At 42.8% G+C, this 17,362-nt stretch overlaps 1 protein-coding gene across 2 annotated transcripts in view; it reads left to right on the top strand.

Annotated features, from left to right (window-relative positions):
• The window catches only part of CNOT6L (CCR4-NOT transcription complex, subunit 6-like), a 30,787-nt gene continuing 13,425 nt past the window's right edge, over window positions 1–17,362 (top strand). Inside the window, exon 1 of one of the 2 annotated variants that reach the window (XM_010575517.1) lies at window positions 1–1,003. The gene's annotated coding sequence lies outside the window, so the exon portion shown is untranslated. The remainder of the gene's footprint in view (window positions 1,004–17,362) is intronic. The other variant, XM_010575516.1, reaches the window with a different exon arrangement.

The raw sequence follows: 17,362 nt of genomic DNA, 5'->3' as shown, positions 1-17,362 counted from the left end.
GTGATTTTGCTCCAGAACAGATCAGCAGCGCACACTTCTGACGTCTTGCTGCTCCGTGCTCTGGAATAACGATACACATCACCGTACACACGACCCGTAGTATTGTGTCGCTTCATCCGAATAGAACTTATGTTTGAGTGCCAACTCGGGTGTTAAATCTCCTTGCCCGCTGTCTTCAAAGATGATTGAAGATGACAAAAGCCCCGTTACAGTTTGACTGTTCAGTTTAACTGAACGGTGGGAATTTTGCAGTGCTTTGCTATCTGCTAAACAAATCCCGTTAAACACTTTCAGTTTTGTTCTTTTCTTACTATTAAAAGTGAGGGCGGTCTACTCTGAGTGCTAAAGTACAGCAGAATTTCATTTATTCCGTTCTATCTTTTCTTCCTACAACTGCTCTTTCTAATTTAGTCTGTGTATTTAATTGAAGGATAAAGTACAATGTAAATGACTGATAGGTATTGCCACATTCCTGAGCTAAGTTTAGGTTTCTTCTGTCCTTGGAAACCGAGATCCTAACGTGTCAGCAGCACAGGAGTAAGACTACCCATCATCAGACTGTTAGAAAAACTTAGTTTGGCAGCAGCATGAAAACCACGAAACTTTGCAGATTCATTTTAGTCGCTGTTGAGTTTCCCACCAGGTCTATATGGTAAACTTCTGCTGGCACAGCTCTGTCTGCGAGCACTGTGACGAAGTGTGACCCGTGACTGACATAGCTGTGCCAGCAGAAGCCCCAGCTGTAGAAGCAGTTATCTGCAAAAGTGCACTTTTACTGATATAGCTTGTTTTCGTTTTTAAAGGGTGTTTTTCCCTGTCCTGGTAGCGGTGCTGCTGCCAGTAAAGCACTGTGCTCCCAGGGATGTAGTGTAATCAGACATTTATTTGCCTGGCTTGGAAGGGACGACTGGTCAAGGGTGTATTTTCTGCGTGTGGCTCTCCTCTTCCCATCCACGGTCCATAGAAGCTCGGTCACGTTCGCAGTGAGAATTCTCTCGTGGAAGTAAGTGATGTTATGGCTGCTACTGGTTTTCTTTCCATCCAAAGGTGTTTATAAACTTCCATTTCATGTGATAAGCTGGGATTATTATTTTTTTTTCCACGTGGACTGTGGTTGTTTTTCATTAACAATCTTGTTTTAGCGAAAGACGAGGCAGGCTTTTGACCAAGTTTGCCAAGCACAGTAGTATTTAGCTTTCACACCAGTCTTACAAGAAATAAGCCAAAAAGCGATCCCAAGGTGTGTGTGGACTCTGGTAGTAAAATGAAAAGGCACCGTTGGAGAAAAATTAATTAATTTCCACGCTGGGGTAAGTCTTTACTTAATTGAAATCTAAAACACTGAGACGTTTAGATAGATCGCAGCAGCTGCTTTTTTCTTCAGAGTCAATGTGCACAAGTGGGGAGGTGTATTTCTTTTTTCTTATTAAAACCTTTCTGAGGGCATTCTGTTTTTAAGTGGTAAAATTATGCGTCAGTAACATGCATAATTTTAGAGCAAGCTTTCTTTAACTGCAAAAAAAAAATTACTGCTTAGATCAGCTTTAATCTTTTGGACAGTTTTGGGTTACTTGAGTTTAAAAAGGAAGATAAATACAAATAAATGGCTTGCTTACTATTTATTGGAAAGAGCTTTTGGGATGCCAAAAGGGCACTCGAGGCACTGGATGTAACCTGATTTGCAAAGTACCGCGAAAGCAAACGTAACGGTGGAGCTTAGTTGTTTGGGAGCATAACATGGCATTTGAGAAAACTTTAAAAAATAAGTTAAACTATGTCTTAGGCATATTTAGATTCAGGAGGATTTGCTGTGGATTTACTACTTTAAAGCATTAAATGCTAAGCCTCTTGTAATATTTTTTTTTTTTTTCCCCCAAAATTCTGTGGTTCTCTTGATGATAGCCTGTAATCAAGGCTTGAGTGCTTGTTACTTGCTTTCTTCAGTTCAACAGAGCGTTTCTCCTGTCTCAAGCAGATTTGGTAGCACTGTAAAGATAGAGATAGCTCTCCTCTGCATTTGTCTATGTCCCCTGTGCACCACTGGTGGCTCAGGCTAGGGGAGCAAGCTGCCTTTAATGCTGCACTTACCTTGCTCAGGACACCCGGCGGTCAGGTCTTCCATCGCTCTGGAAGGCTGCGTAGAAATTGTGACTAAATCCAAGAGCTGCGCGTTCTCCTCCATTTGTCAGGTTATCAGTTAACGTGCACGTCAAAACACGCAGCAAGCTGTTTTGATGGTGCAGTTATCCCAGCTGAGCGGACTGAACTTTGCTGGTGCCGGAAGGGGAAGTGCTGCTTTGCTTCCAGCCCTGCCACACGTTGGACCCTGTGCTGAGCCTCTTTCGCTCACTAACCTGATGGTAAATAAATAAAAAAAACAGGAAATGGAGGCTGCAGGGTGTTCATGTGTTTTAGAAGTGTTGATTCTTAGATCAGCAGCGACAGTACCGTGGAACGTCACCTTTTCATTAATTCTTTGGGTTTCAGTGATTTGTCTGTACAGCTTCTCCATCTCACCTGTAATGATAAAAAAAGAGACTGTCTTAGGACATTTCTTCACTGGTATCTTTAGCTGGTGACAATGTTTCTGGAATTCTCTTGCTCTCCTTCCCCATCTTAAAAGGCTCGTGCATCTCAGGTCCACGTCGGCAAACTTCACACATGTACCCTGCGCCACAAGACCCCCCCCCCCCCAAAAAAAAACCGAAAAACTCCGAGCGGACAAAGTAAACTCTGAAGTATCCCACGGAAAATAGAAAAAAGACTTTATATGCACAGGATTTACTGGATCTATTTGTGCCTCTTTCAGGAGTGCCTTGGCATAGATCTCAGAATAGGGTGCAGAGAGGAACGTGTAAGGCCTTTAGCTGAACACGCTGACTGGCTTTGTTTGAAGCTTGTTAAATTCACAGAAGGGCTACGTGATACCTACTTGTAATGGCAAGGTACTGGATGTGACTAGGTTTCTATTATTTGGGAGAAAACGCCTCTCAAAGTTGAAAGCAAGAGAAAAAAAGTCCACGGAAAAAACCCAACCCCAAACTGGAATTACTCTGAATAAAAGAGAGCACGGGAAAAAAATCTCTCCAGAAAAGGTGCTCTGGAATCCTGTTTAGAAGAACAAGTTTTGCAGTCACTTGCGCATTTCCCTTCAGAGGATCAAGAAGAAACTTAACAGTGTTCAGACACTACCAGAAAGCTTTCCCTCCAGGGTTCGAGAGGTGGTCATTGAAAATATGATTAAAGGTAGGCAGAAATGGCTTATATAAGGCAGAAATGCATTATATGATGTTCTACAAGAAACAAATTTTATCCCTTGCAAGGGGAGACATCAAACCAGCACTGATAAAAATGCTCCAAGATGAAGAAAAAGCAGCTCCAGACAGTTTTAGCTACAACTCACGTGTAGTCAGTGAACACAGAGATTTTTGAAGCTGTATGAAGTCAGTACCCAGGGCCAAGGAACAGAACCCCATTTAGCCGTTGTGTGTCAAGCATAGAAGTAATTTAACCAAAGCTTGTAACCTCATGTGTACACAAGGAACAGATAAGGTTGCGTGTGTTCACCCTTACTTTGGCATTTCCTGATGTAAATGATTAATGGCGTTTTATGATTGCACAGCATTGTAGCTGTTTATGCGTAGCATTTCGCTAAACGGGTTATCGTCTTTCACGTTCTGCTTGCCTGTAAAGGAGCTTTATGTTTTCTCTGAGAAAGGTATATTAAATGAGGTTAAAGGGGCTGTAGGACTCTTATCTGCAGATTTCCTAGGATATGAAGTCTGTGGTATAGGTGCATATTTTAAATAAACACCACATGTACATTGTCTGCAGGCAGATTTCACAGCAGCAGAGAAATTAAATACTTCTTTTTGTCAAAACTAAACAGGTTGGAGAAAGTGAAACTTCCACTTTGAGCACAACAATGAGAGTAGGGCCAGAGGAGAGAGGAAGAGGAGGTGTTTTTGCTCATTACCTCGCTGCCAAAAGCAAGCTGAGGCTTGCTTGTGACACTGATGGTTAAAAGTGGCAGTGTCAAAAATAGCGATCTCAGGATCAAAACAGCAGCACTGCTGCCAGGCTCCAATTCAAGCAGGTCCACTTGAGGGAATAAAGATGACAACCCTCAGGAGGGGGCATATACTTTCTGAGTCCATGGGGTGATGGATCTTCAGAAGGGTTTTCAGTTTTGGGTCTGTCCCCCCCCGCCATTTGCAGCTTGAGGATTGGTAAATCTTTGACTGTTTACACACACAAACTGACTAATCCTTCAGAGCACCCTGCCATCATCCCCGCCGATGTGAATCATGATTATTCGTTACCCTAAACGAAGCGTAAAGGAAAACCTATTGGGCCCTCAGCTAGGAGCAGCAGGAATTTTTCTGGCTGGGAAACTACCAGAGGCAGCTCTCCTCTGAAGAGCCCATGGGCCTTTGCCTTTCCCGACTTACGCGCCCACCTGTGATCTCCAGAGGCCTGTGTCGGAAAGGGGAACGCAAACCAAAGCTCCCGAGTAAGGGTCCTTTATCCTGGCCACCAATCCTTCCACAGCTACTACTGCAAGTCAACAGCTCCCAGTCTCCTCCTTAAAACCACCTGAAACTAAAAAACCCAGTTAAGCTATCTTAAATGCTTTTTAAAGGCAAAAACTATTCGTGGGCCAAGGCAGCTCTGCAAGTTGCAAAAGAGGAATGTTTAACCTTGTGTTGCTGCGGAGGGAGTTTTTGTTGTCTGCTTTTAGGGTGGGCAGGGAGAAGGAAGGTCTTCTCAGGAGTAGTGAGGGGGAAAGGGAATTGCCTTCTGCTTAGCAATACGCATGCCACAACTCACAGCTACAGACAGAAGGGATACATAACCGTCACCTTGCAGGGTCCCAGTATTGAAAAGGGAGCTTTCCCCATGTAAAAAATGGCTTTGGTTTCCTTAAGACATTCTGACGGCTCCAGAAAACTGCTTTACTGACAGGTAATTTTGAAAATGAGGTCTTTATGGGCTGGTAAGCAAAGTTTTGTGAAAGCTAGAGATGTGTGCATTTTGGGTAAGTTTGAGACCCAGAAAGCCTCTTTTGTTTTCATTTCTTTCAGTGTCCATTACCAGCTGAAACAGCTTTTTTTAGCAAGTTTCTTCTCTGAGCGAGGGACCTGAACCTCACATTGGGAACAATAGTGCAAAGCGACCTCCTCTTCTTTTTGTCCTCTTTGCTTTGGTGTCAGGGTCCATCCAACATATTATTTTAGTTCATTGGATTTCACAAGTACAAACATCACTACAAGAACCAGCCATGTTTGGTCAAGCTGTTAATAATAGTTGAGATTTGTAGATTGTGCTCAAGTTTGCTGTTTACCCTTTAGGGTAGCGGAATGAATTGATGGTGTAGTTTTCACCTCGCTTTTCAGGAATGCTTCCATCTGACTGAACATCTTTGCGCCTTCTAATCACATATTAGTTTTGCTTTTTTTTCTTCCTAAGAAATCAATCTAAAGGTGCTCTCAGAAGGTTCTGGCTTGGCTTTAAGTATGTAGAGAGAGAAGCGTGTTGAGGAAGACTTATTTCTGCAGATTTTTAGCTGTTTTTTTCCAGGCAGAACTCGCAAGAAAATTGAGAAAGGGGGAAAGCAGGAAACATACCTCGTATGCTTTGCTGGATATTACCATCCTGTGTTTTGTAAACAATGGAGCGGAGGGGTCCCGCAGGTTTTTATGTTTTCAGCTACGTGGCCTGCAGCCATTCCTACTCCTGGTGCTTAATGCTAAGATTTCATGGCCTAAAACCAGTATTTGAGAGCTTCCAATGGAAGGGTCTTATTCAAACACTCTGGATGCATTTGTCTCTTCCATGAAAGCTAGGCAGTTTGCTCTTGGGGGGTGGCAGTGAATGTGCACCCAAGACTTGCTTGCCGTATGGACTTGTGTGAAGTCAATAAGCTTCCCAATGGCACTAGGGGCAGGGGGTGTATCTCCCTCAAGTAAATATCTTTTATCTGGAGTCAGCCTTGATATGTGGAAAATATCCTTTGCTCTTCTAGTTGCTCTTCTAGAGCTGGAGCAGAATTAAAACGCTCGGGGTGAAAGCATAGGGTTGTCACTCAGTTGTCTGTTGGGAGAAATGCAGATAGGAACTGGTACCAGTGCTGCGTAACTGCCAGCGTTTCCTGGCTTTTCAGAAAGGGTTGGTTCACTCGCTTCTTGTCAGAGCACGTATCGGTATGCACTGCTCTGCTCTTGCACACATGACAGGCTGCTGCAAAACAGAGCTTCCTGCTGATGCACATAGGGAACTTAAAACTGATTTGCAAGGGACATAAAAGCAGAACAGTTGTCAGAAACTGTGCTCTCCAGGTAAAAGAAAACACTCTTCTTGCATTTTCTTAGACTCATGGAACTTGCAGCTCTGGGCAGGAAAAGGCCAATTGGGGCAGTGCTGAATGTAGTTTCACAAAACTGGTTACTGCTTCCTCTATACCTTAAAATTCAACTTATATTTATTCTGTTACATGAATTTACAACTGGCCCTGGAAGTAAGAGAGAGCTAGCACAGGATGAATTATCCACCCAGCAGAAATTTCCACTTGTGAACGCCTTTCCTCTAATCCCTTTTTGTTTTGGAAAGTTAGGACGGCAAAAGGAAAACGGGGCCAGGCAAACTTCTCACATACCAGAATATAGTCAGAAGTGCCAGGAAGAGTTGGGTTCAGATTGTCAGATGGCCCTTGGCTTGCATTTTTTCCTCCAGCCAAATTATGTCTTACCATTGGGAGTAGTTCAATCTCTAGGCTCATTTTTGTACCTGTGCGATGATCCTCTGTCTTCTCCTCCTTAGTCTGGAGCGACAGGTTGTGAAGGAGTAGAGTTCATCGGATTAATTAGGAATATTTTGAGTGGATGAGAAAAACACATACATTAATTATTTGAGACCTGTGGATAGAGTAGGACATTTGGATTTTTTACAGGACTAAGATCTCTTTGAAATGTCTTGGATTACAAGGTTATATAGCCTTTTTGCAGACTTATGTGGCAAAGTCTGAGTGAGGCTGTGACCTTAGGATATCCGTTTCATTCTTTGATGTATTTTTTGGTGTATGGTTTGACTTGAAGACTGCACAGTGACTAGTCCTGTGGTGAACTGCAAGATGTTTTTCTGCCTGCTACAGTAACCCCTAGGTGCTGCAAAATAAAGCTCCCTCTGCATGTAAAGGTGGAACCGTTCAGTTTTAAATTGATGGCCACTTATTTCATGGCAGCTGCAGGTATGGACAAAACAACTCTGGACACATATGTGGGGAGATGAGTACAACTCAGAAGTATTTTCTACTTGGAAAATTATGTGCTTTAAAACCTCAAGCTGTCAACAACGCTACAGCATTCCTGAATCTGTACCGGCCTCTTCCACATAGCCCCTGTGTCTGCTCTCTTGCTTTAGGCTCCATTTCTGTAAAGCAGTGGTGAGTGTGCTACCCAGCGGTGAGTGATGCTTGGTAGGGCCAGGGCTTCGGACTGTATTTCTCTTCTTTAACTTTCTTTCAGATATCATTATCTTCTTTTCAGCTTTTTACAGCATTTAGTGTCACGAGTGCTTGGACCTCCGCAGCTCTTCCAACAGTGCCCGGTGGCTTGCATAACTCTGAATCCACAGCAAAGGACTGTGACCAAAACTCAGCGTGACAGGGAAGGAGGAGGGACTGCGAGGAAGCCTTTGCAAACACAAACATTAGGGAACTCTTGAATTAACTTCTCACATGCTAGCATATTAAGAAATAACAGAAAGCTGACTTGTTTGAAAAACTTCAGCAAAAATTGCCAAAGCAATTGCCTGGTTAGGTAATGCACACACTTTAGATGAAATCCATTCAAGTGGCTGAACAGAAGAATCCACCCAAGTTCAACCTGTCTTCTAACAGAGGAACGAGTGCAATTCATGTCAGCTCTTGGCCGTGTCCCCTGCCAGCTGACATATACCTCAGGGTTTGTTCCTGTATGGCCTGCTTCCCTCTAATAAACTAAATATTACAGTGATCGTTCTGGGCAAGAGAATTAGCCTTCTGCTAATTTTGGTTTAGAGAGCAGGATACCTGCTGCACTGGGTAGCATGTTGACCCACTGGACAACACAGCTCTCGTGTGTCTTATTGCGGTCAGATTTCATAGATGCTCATAGCGAATTAGCCTCCAGATATCTGCATCTCACTTTTGTTAGAGGTTAATTTCCTGGTCCCCAGAGAGATTGTCTTGGGCTATTGTTGCTATAGTTTCTTGTCTTCCACCTTGCTGGAACACAACTAGAAGAGTATATGTTACTCATCAACATGTATTTTAAAACTACATCTAGTGTTTGGAAGGTTAAGTGTGGTGTAAATGCACACAGGAAAGATTTGGATAATCAGATACAGAAGCAGCTGAACTAACTATCTTTTGATATCCAAATAATATGCTCTTCTCAGGCTACCAGGCAAGCTCTTTTACTTCTTTGATTAAAGAAATAAAATACATTTAAATATACCCTACTGAGAAAGGGGTTTATGCCTATAAACTGCTTTATTTTAAAGAGATTGCTTTTCTTTCTCCTCCTCTTCTGAGCATACAAGCCTAGCTACTTTAAGCGCTAGTGCAGCATCCTATGGCCTGTTGAAACTGGGCTGTAATATGAAAATGGCTAATTTATTATGCCAGCGATTGCAAAACAGTTTCCACTATTGGTGTGTACTTTTTTCCCTCTGGCTTTTTTATCTCTTTTTTGGGGGGGGGGGGGGGGGGGGTGTTTGTTTGGTTTTTTTTTAAATCTTGAGCTTTGACTCATCCAAATCTACCTTTAGTTGAACAGGGCAGGCCTTGTAACTTTAAAGCTGTTTGAAGTAAGTTTTATGGTGGCAGATTTCCCTGTTAATTATTGCTGCAAAGAACAGATCGTGAGTGATAAGCTGGCCATTATCTTTCTATCATAAAGGGAGAGTAGCTGAAGTGCTGCTGGGCTTTGCTTATTTTCTTGAAGTGTTGGCAGCCTACCACTTAAAGGGCAAGATAACGTCGTAGCCACGGAAATAATCTCATTTGTTCTTTTCTCCTAGCATGAACTTTTCTTTGAAGGATGAAAGGTTATTAATGATTCAAATTGTATTTTAAAGAAAGGAGGAAATGTTCATTGAGAAGACCACTTCCAAGTTGCTGCAGTGGTGTGTGTGAATTAATAATTCTGGTGTAGTTTTGCTCAAAAAACAGGTCGATAACTGACTTCTCTCCAATTATTGATCCTGAGGAGTTGAATGAGACAAGGTGTTGGCTCAGAGCAACCTGAACAGGGTCTTTATCGTTTCTAAGCAAGTGACTGAATGAGCTGAGGTGTTGGATTAGGCTTGTCAATAAAACAGCTCTTTCCCTAGAGGCTCAACGGGATGCTCGCACACCACGACACTTTAAGCTTATTCAGTTCTTGGTGGTGTAAGCTTTCTGTCTCCCCAGTCCTACCGCTGTTCAACTGGTACTAGGAAAACCTCCTGCTTTAAGTTGCAGCCATGCACAGCTGCTTTTCTTCTGTGTGCAAAGCCCAGGACAGTGTTTTGTCTTGATGCTTGCTACTGATCCGGCACAGTCTTCCCCAGATTCCTAGTGACTTCAGTTTCTAATCCTTTAAGCCACTGTGTCCTGTATCTTATTAAAAGACCGGCGCTCTCCAGGGGATGGGGTGGCATTGCAAATGGGTCATTTCTTTGAACTAGCTTGGAATACTTGTGTAAATAAATGTGCTATTTAAACCATCCCTCTGGGGGCTTCTTATTAGGTTTATTTACAGGTTGTCTGTTTAAAGTCTTCTTGCCCTATAATAGATCCCTTGTATGCATTTCTGTTAAGCAGAGCTTTGCTTTTGAGGAGCTACCTGCCCTGTATTGGCTTGTAAACTAGCCCCTAAGAGCTCCTCTGAAAGCAGTAAGTATAAAAGGCATCTGCAGACAAAGGCAGGTATTCCTCTCTGACTTGATGCAGATATTCAAGAGTTGTCATGTACGCAATAAGAGGTAACAGACTACTTCAAATAGAGCAGAAACTGTTGTTTTGGAGTAAGGACTGAAATGTTAATTAAGTACAGAAATTAAAAATAACTGTAATGCTACATAGTATTTCCATGCAGTAAGTAGTTCAGCTGTTCTTGTAAGTGGGGGTGTGACACAGAGGAAGAGGAAGGGTGGAAACCTGGATATTCTTGCATTACCTGTGATTTAAGAAAAAACTCTATACTTCATTTAGAAGAGATGAGGGAACAGGGGAAATAATTAGTGGGTGTATGTCAGTAGGACAAATTAGCATTTCCATCAAACAGGTGCCAGTTGGCTCTAGAATTAATCTAATACAGCGCGTTCCCTCCCTTCCCACTCCTCCCCTTGGCTTTTGCTGGGTTTTTTTGTTTGGTTTTTTTTTTTTTTTCCACCAGGGTTTGGTTCTATGACTTTTCTATGCTTCTCTGGGCTTTTACAGTCTTTGTTGAAGTGGTAATGTGAAGGCCCCTGGATCCCACTGCCACTGAATTTACTATCAGCTGCAGGTTCTTGGTTACCTCTTGAGTTTCACTATTCCCACCCCTAACTTGAATTTCCCTGCGCTCAGGCTTGCGCCATATGTCAAGACGGGCAGAAGAGGCGAGAAGCCTCGCAGGATGCGGTCGCTGAACGTCGCTGCAGCTGGTCCTGCATCATGTTTTACTTGCCTTACGGACACTTGACAACACGTGAGCAGCTCTCCATGAGCTGAGCCGGTACCCTAACCTGTGTACCAGGCATAGGCAATTCCTTACTGGAAAGGAAGAAAGCTGCATAGTTCAGGTAACAGTGACTGTGTTTTCAGTCCCTGAAAACAGTCCCTTTGTATGACAGCCTGTAGCGGATCACTGTGAAACGCTGCACCTCCTGCACGATGAAGAGCTCGCTAATGAGCAAAGAGAGGATTTTCTGTGAAACTGAACATGTGAAACTTAAATAGCCTCCTCTTGCTGAGCCTAATCTAAGTACCACATGGAATAAAAACTACAGCAAGGTTTGGAAAAATTCCATCGTATTGTTGCTGTGCTTGTTGTCGACATGTCCTTTTCACCACACTTTGGGGTTCGCTAGCTGGAGTGGGTGAGTGCAAGTCCGAAATCCTGCATGCAGGTTCTCACAGGATTGCCACCGTTCTGGTAAGGACTGCAACGCTTTCTAAATTGTCAGCCAAGTTTATGAAACAGTAGTGCTCTCTTCCCAACCCTGAAGTTACTCCATGAAGAAGCCTCCTGCCCATGCAACCTCGTTCCAAACCTGGTGGATGGCTGCAAGTTTCCCTTGACTCTGGCAAAGATAAAATTGCTAGGCAGGGGCAACACCATAGGTAGAATCTGTTCCCTTCCGTCTCTCAGGACAAACATGCTTCCTGGCCACTTATAGCTTAGAGGAACAGCTTTTCATCCTCTCACCATCAGTATAGAGATCCCACTACTCAGGTCCTTCTACGTCTGCTTAAACATAAAGTTATAGTCCTTGAAGGAGATCTGCCTTGTGATAGCTACAGGGAAGGACTATGAAAATTACTTCTGAAGTTTATTTTGTTGAAATATTTTCTACATCTAATATTTATCTTGATCACGTAGAAGAGGTGGTAGTTCTATTAAAACATTCAGCTTGCGATATGTGTGAAGACTCCCTAAAAGTTTCAAGTTAAGGAATTTAAGTACTGAACCTAAGAGTAACAAAGGTCTTACTAAAGCAAGTTTGGTTTTAGATGCATGACTGATGTGGTTCAAGAAAACCCCTGTATTACATTGCTGTATTTTTAAAGGCATTAGCAGATGAGAGGAGTACAAGCTGATGTAATTTTCTAACAGCATTACAGAAGTAAGGTCCTGTCTCTTTCCCACTTGGAGCCCAGGTTATTTAAAAAAAGCTAACTGGGCTGAGACCCCGTCTACATGTTACTATAGAGGCAGAGTTACTGTTGCTACAGACTTGAAAGGAGATAGAAGGAAATGACCCTTAATGCTCTAGATTTCCACAGTTCTGATATAGACTCTTCCTGCTAAATAAGAGATTGCTAGTGAGTAGAGATAGGTAGTCCTACTGAGTTCATGTAGTGGAGCCCTCTGCACAGCAGAGTCAGTGCGCCTTCTCATGAGAAACAATTTCCCTGGATGGATGATACAAAAATAAATACATCTTTTTACAGATTTACAAAATAAAAAATTTTTTTTTAGTTGTACTTGTGAACTTCATCATTTGTTGCTAGCTCCGTGGTGCTAAGCTTGAGATATTAGTAGTTATTCCTTCGATTTAATATTCACTTCAAGTTTCATCTTTTGCCTTGTGATTTATTTCCACTTAGTGTTCAACTATCCTCCTGTTGGTAGGATACTTACTTGTGTCCAAGTAGTCTCTATTTATGTACTTTGGTTATACTTTTGTCAAAGATTGTTTGAAATCTCAGTATAGGGAAATGACAGTAACAAAATGCTTATTTTCTCTTTTTAATAAAAAAACACATTATAAGGCATTTTTATTTGTTTCACTGATAAACTCTATTCCCAATCAGGTTACTTGGAATAAGAAACTGAAAAGAGACAGTACTTCTGTTGTCAGACTCACAGTGCTCGTTGAACTCTTCGTAGAGACAGCGTATGCAGCAGTGGTTGAACCCGTTCCTGCAGGAAAGCACAATGAAGACAATTCAGATCCAAGCAAAACACTACCAAAATTCCCCTTGCCTATTTTCTTGCTAGCATATTTACACTAGATACTATATATACTGATATTCTAAGTAGTTTACCTTAAGCTAACACACATATATACATATCCTAGTATTAGCAGTTTTGATTTAAATCCCCTTAACATAGCCTTAAGCAATCACCTTACTTTATTGATCTTCATCCCCCCTCAAAAGTACTCTAAGTCAGTTTTTGTATTTGTGGGTATTGGCTATACTTCCCCTTCTCCTCTGGCAGGCTGAAGTTGAGAGACTTTTGTCATCCAGTCATATAAAAACTGAGCGTGCTTGTTACAGACAAGTGGCCTTCCTCTCCTCCCTTTGCAACCATTTAGTCCTGTTTACAAAATACATAGATAAAAATGGCTCTGGTTTCCAGCTTCCAGTCCAACTTTCCAACATTAAATAACACATGCCTGTGTGTATACATGCGCACACACACACTCTGGCCTCATCAACCAGCAGGATTTTTAATTCCTGGGAGGGATCACCATATGGAAATGGATGGACAGTAAGCTGTTACTGCGCAGAGGAAGGAGGAATGATTCAGGGCCGTCTGCTGGATAGTTTTCAAAATGCTTTGGCAGTTTGACTCATCTATATACAGAGACTGAAAAAAAAAATCACAAAGAATGTCACTCTGCTGGAGGCGAGGATTTTGAGTTGTGCCAACACATCCACGAACATTGGGCTGAAGCAAGATGAAGTTGCAGCTCTTTTCTATTTACTTCCTTGTTAGAAACAGACAATTCATTTATGCATCAAGGTATGAAAGAACTTAAATGGAACAACACATTCTAGTCGCTGTAATTTAAGAAATGCATCTTCTAACCTCTCTGGGGAAGGGACTGGTCATTATTTTTGCAGCAGGACATAGCTCTGAGGGACTTTGACCTATCTGGCTTCAAAGCCCTCCTGCAACATAAATGCCAAATCATCTGAACAGCTTTGAGCAGGCTTTCTCTTTCCACTGAACATACATTAATCCTTCTGCTTGATGGGGGATATTTGCCTTCAGAAAAAGAGATGTGGCTTTATTAGAAGTGATAGTGATGCAGTTCATCCCTCATAGCAACCCTGAGATAGTTACTTTGGTGTGTTTGGATGTGCTATGTAATGGAAGAGCTTTTTCTATGTTCACAGCTGCTGTTGATTTCCCCCACCCATACAAAAAAAAAATACACTATGAGTTAAGAAATTTCTTAATATCTAACACAGTGTCCTGTTTTCTCTTATTGTGTTGATGCAGTTTGTAGGGCTGCTTTCGGCTTTTCCTTTACAAAAAAATCACAGATTCTATTTCATACTGCTAACTATATGCTCCCTATCTCATATTCTCTGTACCTGTATTACTCAAGAAAGTCTTGGATAGTTAAGTCTAGAAAAGCAGTGCTCTTTTCTGTTATTACCTGGTTGTCTGAAACTCCAAGTGTGCAGAAGCTCCTGTTGTTTGTTGCCCAAAAAATGTGTCTTCAGAGTAAAAGCCTGTGGCACAGCCTGATATCTCAAAACTTTCTTCTTTGACACTCTTCACACTTTCAGTACCATCACATTATTCCTTTTTTTTTTTTTTTTGGCTTTAATCAATAGTTAGCATGCCCCGTACACAAAAGCCAGCAAACACAACAGCATATAAAAACAAGAATGCAAAAAAGGCAGCCAAAAACCTACTACTTGCAACACTTCCAAAACAAGTAATGGCCCCTTAACCCTTTTTATATACAGCTGAGCTAGAGCTGCTTAAGTTCACCTGGGACCGTACTTAGGGTTTCAGCTGAGTAACCCTGCTATGCCAGTCATCTCTAGGCTTTTGAGGATGGGCTTGTAGCCAAAGAGTTAGCACATAAGCATGACACTGTTAGGAACCTCCAGATTTCGAAGTTTGTTCAGAGCTTAAATATTGTCCTTACTAATGCACTGGTGTTCTCATATTCAGGTTTTCTTTAATTTACATAATGTCAGGGTCATACTCTTTAAGTTTACATGGTTAGAATTGTAGTGGAGAGCAAGCTTTAGTAGCTTCAAAAGTTTTCCACGGGAACTCTTTAGAAGAAAAGCTGGCAAGAACTTCTTTTTTCGGTCCCACTTGAAAAACAAAGAAACTGAGTCCACATATTCTGCTTATATCACACCTGTGTTGTTAGCTGAATTTTAGCAAAGGCCTTGCTTGAACCTGCAGGGTGGAACTCTGCAACAGCTCAAGCTGACCTAAATCAGAGCTATTTCAGTTCCCACACCACTGCCTGGGTCTTCCTGCTTTGTTCCTTGCCACAGCGCTAATGTGTGTCTGATTTTGGGGTTAACTGATTCAGGGAACTTGGTGTAGCTCCCTGAAGACCGAGCAAAAATAGGCTGGGATTTTTGGATACTGGTTTAGTTCCAGGACAAGCAGAGAGGGAGATGGGAATGATAGGAGTTGGGAACCCAGGCAGAATTCATTTTTGCTTCAAAAAAATACATGTGGTGGCTTTCAAGTCTTGCTCAATGTTGCTGTTACGCACAAGAAAAAAAAATAGTATTTGATTTAGGTTTGTTTTCCCTTTTCTGTAACTGTGGAAATTACACTGGTGCTCGTTTGACTCACTACTATTTCAAAATAATATTAAAGTGACTAATACCTGAAAAATGTGCGTGTCGTTTGACTCGCAGTTCAGGGCTCATTTCATTGGAAGGCCTCTGACTGCCGCAAATTGCTTTAAATTGGCAGAGCACTTCTCATAACGAGCGATATTTCAACATAATTCAATTGGGTTTCCTGCCAAGGAGGAAACTGTAATCCTGAAGCTTTTTGATGGTGTCACCCGGTCAGTGGTCATCTCTTGGCCTGTGGGCAGGTATGGATGAGTATGGGGTGACTCAGATGGTCTAACCACCGCAGTATTAATGACTTCATTGCCAGGCCCTGGGATATTTGTCCAACTTCTGTCCTGCTGCGAGGAGCGAAGCTGCTGGGGTCTGGCAGTGGGAATGGCAAGCCCTGCTCTGGTTTCCAGCGAGGCTGCTCAGCAGCTGGAGGAGGCTGCTGCCGCTTCAAGACTTTGAACCAATGTGCGTGTGTGACAGCAAGGACCCCTGGCTGGACTGAGCCTTCCTGAGCTGTTAGCCATCTGTGTCTGGCTTGCGATGAAATGGCGAGCAGAAATACAAATAATTTCCCGCTTCCTTTTTTAGCTGGAAATGCACCTTGAGAAGCCCATAGGAAGCAACCGCGGCCAAAGCTTTTGCCAGCAGTATGCAGGGCAGGGAGGAGTTTCAGTATGTAGAAACTGAAATTTAAGCCTGCCTGGGTCTGATAACACTATAATATTATGCTGTAGAAAACAAGAATGTGAAGACCCGGTAAGCACAGCGTGTTTCACAGGGCACTCACCCAAATGCTGATGCTGGGTATTGGACAGCAAAGTTTGCGATGTCTTAGGTCCAGATGTGGTAGAAGTATGGATCGTTTTAAGATATGAAAGATGAAAAAGCAAAACGAAGACCCATCCTGGGTCAGTTCAAATGTCTGATGATTAAGACTTAAAGATCCAAAACACTCCCTTCTGCCCTAAACCCTTAATCCTTTGTTGGTATTCTGCTCGATTTTCACCACCCAGCTTTTAGGTTTTCCCCTTCTAAGCTGCAGTACGCCTTGTGGATGAAATAAATAGTGCCAGGTAATGAAATCTAATTGTCTATTAAAGGATCATTGCTGGTAATCCTGTGACAGTGATGTGACAGCTTTACTTACTGCAAAACTAGCTTTTTGGCACAAAGAGACTTGCTCCGTTTATGCCGTGTCTGAAATGCTAGGACTGTGGTCTTGATTTGAGTGTGTATCATGTAAAGTTTGTATTGAGTAGGATGCTAGATAATACACTCGGTGCTAGTCGAGGCAATTAGGCTTTAATACAAAGTACGGTAGCATTGCAGCGTGCTTCCTCGCAGGCGTTGGGACTGGGACGGTGCTCTCCACAGCTGCCAGGGACTGCAAGCTCTCCCAATGCTCGGGTCTTGGCCCCCTGTCTCAGCAGTGATTCACGGCTCTGCTGGATGTCTCTGGTCGGCTCCAGGGGTCTAGCAAAATCCAGGAAGAGCCGTGTCGAGACTCGCTGGAATGTGGATTAGTTTCATACGTGTCTAAGGGCAAGGATGCCTGGGAGAAAAGGTGAAATAGGGCTCTCGTGGCTCTCGGCAGGGGCTGTGAGGAATCCGTTCTTGGGGCCGGGGCTGCTCCCTGCTTCTGCACATGCACGTATTTAACAGTGAAGCTAAATCCAGCAAAACCCAAGCACTGGAGAGTTAGCAATCCCGAAGCATAGCCTGTAACTCTGATTGTGTTGGGAAGTACCGTTCCCGATTTTGGGGTTCTGAAATGAGGATCGAAGGATTTCAGGTCTAATCCCATGTCCTTAAATAATCTGTTTCATTCATCGCCCCAAACTGAATTGCTGCAGCTGAGCAGCGTGAGCGCAGAATCCTCTTACCCTGTAGCTTTCCTCGCCGTATGACTTCACCTGTAAATAGAAGTTGGCTATAATTAGACGTGGTGGGGCTCACATCTCCCCTGCGCTTGCAACAGGGAGCCTTAATTCGGTTTAAATGGAATTTCCTTGGGCATTCGTCAGGGAGGGAAGCACCAGACCTGTAACTGAGACCCTTTGCAGGGGA

The sequence above is a fragment of the Haliaeetus leucocephalus genome, unplaced genomic scaffold (genome assembly GCF_000737465.1).
Source record: "Haliaeetus leucocephalus isolate CR32 unplaced genomic scaffold, Haliaeetus_leucocephalus-4.0 Scaffold484, whole genome shotgun sequence".
Taxonomy (NCBI): Eukaryota; Metazoa; Chordata; class Aves; order Accipitriformes; family Accipitridae; genus Haliaeetus; species Haliaeetus leucocephalus.
The sequence above is the reverse complement of the archived record's forward strand: the minus strand, read 5'-3'. Positions and strand labels throughout refer to the sequence as shown.